The 6,696-nt window shown below is 48.2% G+C and overlaps 1 non-coding gene across 1 annotated transcript; it reads right to left on the reverse strand.

Annotated features, from left to right (window-relative positions):
• Positions 1-3,228: 3,228 nt before the first annotated feature.
• LOC119471055 lies at positions 3,229-3,349 on the reverse strand. The gene has a single exon (XR_005200046.1). It is a non-coding gene; the product is annotated as a small nucleolar RNA SNORA26 (small nucleolar RNA).
• Between the last annotated feature and the right edge of the window lie 3,347 nt (positions 3,350-6,696).

The following is a 6,696-nucleotide window of genomic DNA, read 5'->3' on the forward strand; positions in this document are numbered from 1 at the left end:
CCCAAAAAAAAAAAAAAAAACCAAACCAAGCCAAACCAAAACAAAACAGCAACAACAAAAAACTCTTTTCCCATTGGATTTTTACTCTGGCTAGGAATTTAGACTGGGGGGGCTATGTGGGTGGAGTGGGGTGGGGCTTTTAATGGACAGGCTTTGATTAGCTGAGCAGGCAGGAAGCTGACCGCCCTGAACTGGATCTACTGGAGGTTCAGGTGCCCATCCCTGGCCCACCAACTAAGACGATGGTTGTGTGGAAGGACTGGCCTTTCTCCAGGCTGTGCACACAGCAGTTGAGAATGATCTGTGGACAGGCCAAGCACCAGGACTGTCCAGTACAGTGTCCACAGCCACTGGCCTCGGTGAACGTAAGCTTCCTTCTCCTTGCAAATCTGCTACACAGGATGAGCTGGGAGCTGACTGCCCTGTCCATGAAGCCAGTTTTTGAGTGTGAGATTTAGAGGCCACTCAAAACATACGTGGACTCTAGGCTTTGTTGGGGATATTTATCACCCCGAGGACAAGGTGTGAGAGGGAGAGGAAGGGCAGTGCTGGGAAAAGGCATTGAGTGTGTGTAAATTTGGCCATTAACATGTAATATTTATTACAGGGGTTACCTTTAAACTTTTTAACCAGCAATACTGTTGGCTAAAAAGAGTGTGCAACAAATACAAAATGTCCAACTTTAAGCTCAACTCCCCACACAGTGGGTAGCAGCTTCTCTAATGCGGAAGCTGCCCCGTGGGGATGGCCACCTCTGCACGCATGCAGCCCGCAGTCCGGACACCTGGGAAGATGCTTAAGTTCCTTCTTCTCAATAGAGATCTGAGAACCAACCAGTCAATTAATCAGCTCAAAGGAATAGAGTGCTCTAGTTAAGGCCTAGGTTAAATATTAAAAGCATCTCTTAGCTCTTTAATTAGTAGGTGTTGAACTCGGTAAGTGGAGTTGAAGTCCCAGCCTGCTCACGGGGATTACTGATTAATGTCTGTGCAAATTTGTACAAGTCCCCCTGGCTGCATGATCGTCTGCCCTTCACCGAGCAGTCAACCTCCACCCAACAGGGACAACTGATGCTTCCTGAGAGGCCGCCAGGCCCTGCCCCAACCCTTTACTGACTGTGGCTTGTTGCATGAGCCTCACAGCAATCTTGTAAGGTAGATATTATCTCCCTCTATTTTATGGATGGCAACACTGAGGCTCCGAAGAGTGAGCAGCTGGTGTAAGGTGAAGCCAGGGACAGCCAAAGCTAGGATTTGAGCCACTGTCTGTCAGGACCTCATGGTCCTTTCATTATGCTATCTGTACCCAAATAAATGACAAACCTAGCAGAATAGACCGGCTGAGCTCTGAATATGAGGAACTATTCCTGTTATCCAGGGCCACCATGTAGGTGGGGTGACTGATATGGTTTGGGTTTGTGTCCCTGCCCAAGTCTCATGTTGAATTGTATTCCCCACAATGTTGGAGGAGGAGCCGGGTGGGAGGTGATTGGATCATGGGGGTGGACATTCCCCCAGTGTTCTCGTGATAGTGAGTGAGTTCTCATGCAATCTGGTTATTTAAAAGTGTGTCTCCCTGCCCACTTCCTCCTGCTTTAGCTGTATAGGATGTGCTGCCTTCTGCTTCACCTTCTGCCATGATTGTAAGTTTCCTGAGGCCTCTGCAGCCATGCTTCCTGTACAGCCTGCAGAACCATGAGTAGCTGGGACTACAGGCATGCACTACCATGCCCAGCTAATTTGTATTTTTAGTAGAGATGGAATTTCACCATGCTGGCCAGGCTGGTCTCGAACTCCTGACCTCAGGTGACCCACCTGCGTTGGCCTCCCAAAGTGCTGGGATTACAGGTGTGAAGTACTGTGCCTGGCCTCATCTGACATCTTTCCAGTCCTGAGAGGTGTGGGTTTTTTCACTCATAATTTGGTCACGGCCGGGAGCTGTGGCTCGCACCTGTAATTCCAGCACTTTGGGAGGCCGAGGCAGGCAGATCACTTGAGGCCAGGAGTTGGAGACCAGCCTGGCCAACATGACGAAACCCTGTGTCTACTAAAAATACAAAAGTGGTGGCTCGCGCCTGAATCCCAGCTACTCTGGAGGCTGAGGCATGAGAATCACTTGAATCCAGAAGACAGAGGTTGCAGTGAGCCAAGATCACACCACTGCACTCCAGCCTGGGTGACAGAGCAAGACTCTATCTCAAAACAAAATAATAATAACAATTTGGTCACTGTGCCATATGGACCTTACAACTTTGGTAGGCATCTCTTCCTTTTATATAAGCATGGCATGGGTTATGGACTGAAGGTTTGTGTTTCTCAAAAATTCATTGGTTGAAATCCTAATCCCTGGTGTGCTGGCATTAGGAGATGGGGTCTTTGGGAAGTAATTAGGTCATGAGGGTGGAGCCCTCGTGACTGTGATTAGTGTCCATATAAGAAGAGACCTGAGAGCTCACCCCTCTCTTCTCTCGGCACATGAGAGGATGTGGCAGGAAGAAGTCTGTCTGCAAACCAGGAAGACAGCCCTTGCCAGACACTGGGCCCATTGGCACCTTGATCTTGGACTTCCCAGCCTCCAGAACTGTGAGAAAGAAACGTTTCTTGTTTAAGCTATTCAGTCTGTGGTATTCTGTTACAGCACGCTGAGCTAAGATGGTGTGTTTGAGAGAATGGGAATACTTAGACCTGAAAGTGGAATGCTGCATCCAGGGGTCAGAAATCTGTAGCCAGCAAGCTAAATTTGACTTCCAACTGTTGCTGTAAATAAAGTTTTATTGCAACACAGCTACACGCTCATTTGTTTGCATGTTTCTCTGGCTGCTTTTGCATCATATGGCTGAGAAATAGTCACCATCTGGCCCTTACAGAAAAAGTTTGCCAATCTCTGGTTTAGTTAATAGTTTTCTGGGTTTCATCCATTAATCCCAGATGATATGGTTTATTCACGAAAGAAAAGGAAGTTAATATTAACCACCTAAGATCTTTAGTAACTTATTTCTGCCTTCATAGTTAACTCACTGTTCTCACCTGGGGCCTCAGGGGAGATTGTTGAGTTATGAAACCCAAAGTAAAAAGGGGAAATAAATTAGCCTCCCTAATGTTTAAATTCCTCCTTTAGGCAGAACAAGAAACTAAATCTGAAAATCATTTTTACTTTTCTGCTTCTTCTAGTTTCTTCATTCCTAACAGATAAATGTGTTTCTGTTTTTTTGTTTTGGTTTTGTTTTCCAGCTGTGACTCCAGACAGGATCCTAAACGGAGCTTCACAGCGTCTTCTCCGGCTTTTATGGAGACTTACTTTGCCCTTTTGTGTTAGCTCTTAAGGCACTGTGTTAACCCTAAAAAGGCACAGGAAAGGAGGCAGATAAAAAAGCATTTCCCCACCTTTGTTCTTTGTCTTCTTCAAACTCTTATTAAAGGAAAAAATCTGGCTGGGCGCGGTGGCTCACGCCTGTAATCCCATTATTTTGGGAAGCCAAGGCAGACAGATCACAAGGTCAAGAGATCAAGACTATTCTGGCCAGCATTGTGGAACCCCGTTTCTACTAAAAATACAAAAATTAGTCAGGTGTGGTGGCGCACACCTGTAATCCCAGCTACTCGGGAGGCTGAGGCAGAAGAATCAATTGAACCCAGGAGGCGGAGGTTGCAGTGAGCTGAGATTTCGCCACTGAACTCCAGCCTGGCGACAGAACAAGACTCCGTCTCAAAAAAAATAAAAAAATAAAAAAAAAAAGGAAAAAATCTTTTAGATTTTCAGTTTTGCAGCAACGGCACTAGAAATCAATTAAAAGTTAATTTTAGTCCACTCAAGAATACCTATCCGAGAAAAAAGAATACCTATCCAAATGTTTTGACTACTTAAACTGAAAACAAACTTACACCAAAATGAAATTATCAGAAAAGAAACTCAGTCTGTTTGCACAAGTGTACACCCCACATAGTCCATTTGATTCAACTCTACAAATGTTTGTAGAGCACCTACCATGTGATACATTTGGGGATATAGACATGAATAATCCATAATCCCTATCCTTGAGAAGCTCAGGGGGGGGTGGGAGAGACAGATGAGTTAAATAGTTAAAGCAACAAGAGAAACATGTAATAACAGGTTCAAAATACAAAGGAACAGCTGGGCACAGGGGCTCACGCCTGGAATCCAGCACTTTGGGAGGCCAAGGCAGGAGGATTTCTTGAGCCCAGGAGTTCAAGACCAGCTTAGTTAACCTAGTAAGACATAATGTCTCTACAAAATAATAATTAAAAAAAAATACCTAGGCCTGGTAGTGCACACCTGTAGTCCCAGCTACTCAGGAGGCTGAGGTGGGAGGATCCCTTGAGCTGAGAGGGTGGAGGCTGCAGTGGACTGTGATCATATCACTGCACTCCAGCCTGGGCAACAGCACGAGACCCTGTCTCAAAAAAAGAAAGAAAGAAGTAGGAATGTCTTCAAGCAGAGGAGAAATGAGAAGGGAAGGTACTGAGGGAAGCCTGCTGAGGTACTAAGGTCTCAGGATCTTCAAGGAGGTCAGTGTGCCAGGCAAGGGCAGGACAGCAAGAGACGGTGCCATTTCCCACATGGACTAAGCTTACTGCTACAGTGAGGAAAAGAGCAATCTGATTTCTTTTCTCCTTTTTTTTTTGAGACGGAGTCTCAGTCTGTTGCCCAGGCTGGAATGCAGTGGTACAATCTCGGCTCACTGCAGCCTCCACCTCCTGGGTTCAAGCGATTCTCCTGCCTTAGCCTCCCAAGTAGCTGGGATTACAGGCGTGTGCCACCACGGCCGGCTGATTTTGTATTTTTAGCAGAGACAGGGTTTCATCACTTGGTCAGGCTTGTCTCAAACTCCTGACCTCAGGCAATCCACCCACCATGGCCTCCCAAAGTGCTGGGATTACAGGTGTGAGCCCGGCTTTTTGTTTTTTGAGACAGAGTCTTGCTCTGTCGCCCAGGCTAGACTGCAATAGCAAGCTCAGTCCCCTGCATTCAAGCCATTCTCCCACCTCAGCCTCTGGGCAGCTGGGATTACAGGCACCTGCCATCACGCCCGACTAATTTTTGTAGAGATGAGGTTTTACCATGTTGGCCAGGCTGGTCTCGAACTCCTGACCTCAGGTAATCTGTCTGCCTTGGGCAGTGCTGGGATTACAGGCATGAGGCTGAGCAATCCGGTTTCTAAAAAGCACCCTGCATTTTGAAGAAAGTGAAATGAAATCCAAAAGTGAAGGAAGGCTCCCCCTGCCCCCAGGAAGTCTTTGGGTGCATGGGGCATGTGGCCTGTGTGGCACCACAAGGGTACTGGATGAGCACACGGCAAACACCCGGAGTTATGGCGTCAGCAGTGGAAGGAAGACTGGATATGCGCTCTGGGAACAGAGTCCTGAAGAAGGTGGTGACTCTTCCAAGGTGACCCAGCACGTGTTCCAGAGCAATCCTTTGTTGAGGGCTGTGGTGTGCTGGGCACCCTGTGAGGCTCCGAAGTTCCCTCAGCAGCGTTATGGGGTAGATTCTGTGGTCCTCCACTTGATGGACAGGGCGTGGAGTCTTGGGGAGCCCAAGATACTCACCCATAATCACACAGGTAATCTGTGGGGGAGCCTTGGGGTCCCCCTCCAGGTGCTCTCCTGACACCTTCCTTAACCTGAGGCCAGGATTCTGGCTCCCGGCTGTGCCTTGCATCACCAGCAAGCCACTGACGCTAATAGACCAGCAGACAGTGGCACAAATGGCCTCAGTGGCACCTGTAAAGCATGTGCCCCTGTCCTCGAGGGAACTCTCTCCCAGACCGGAGCTGAATCAGCATCTCCCACTCCTAAAATGATCACAGTCCAGCTTGCAGTTCATATAACCTGGCACCCACGTGCCTGCCTCTAGCGGCCAAATGCGTGAGGGGATTATTTGGATTTGCATGGCATCTGAACCATCGTTACATCAGGCTCTCCACTGCATCTCGAAGTCCAAATGAGATCTGAACACCAGCTGCCCTAGAGCAAGCTTGGGTTGCCATGGTAACCAGGCCATCCTGCTCTTCTGTACTCCAGCAGTCCAAGTAACACCACTCAGGTCTTAGCTACAAAGCTCAGCTCGCAGCGGGCCCCTCTCTCACCTCTAGCTGCATGTTTCAGAACGCTGGGTGGGGAGAGGAGAGCTTAAGTAAGGTACTTCCTTGATCCGATCTTCCTCTGATTAACCTGTCAGCTAGTTCATATGCACTGACTGTGCACCAGCTGTATGGGAGGCCCCATGCTGAGCGTGGGGATAGGGATGCCTTTAGCAAACGGAGATGGAATCGAAAGTCTAGGGAATATCTTGTCTGTATCCAGTAAACACTTGTGGCCCTGCTAGACTCAGGCATTGTGCTAAGCATTGGGGAGCGATGAACATGACATAGACCAACCTTGCCCTCAAAAAACCTGTACGCTGGCTGGGGAGACAACAGGGTGAACAAATAACTGCAGTCCAGAGGGATAAATCAGATAGAGCTCTCACACAAAGTCCTGGGGCAAGCACCTCTGCCTGGGGACATCACAGCAGACTTCCCAGCAAAGGAAGCTTTTGAACTGCTTCCTTTTTTTTTTTTTCTTGAGACGGAGTTTCACTCTTGTTACCCAGGCTGGAGTGCAATGGCGCAATCTCGGCTCACCGCAACCTCCGCCTCCTGGGTTCAGGCAATTCTCCTGCCTCAGCCTCCTGAGT

This window comes from Cebus imitator, unplaced genomic scaffold (assembly GCF_001604975.1).
Source record: "Cebus imitator isolate Cc_AM_T3 unplaced genomic scaffold, Cebus_imitator-1.0 Scaffold1, whole genome shotgun sequence".
NCBI lineage: Eukaryota > Metazoa > Chordata > Mammalia > Primates > Cebidae > Cebus > Cebus imitator.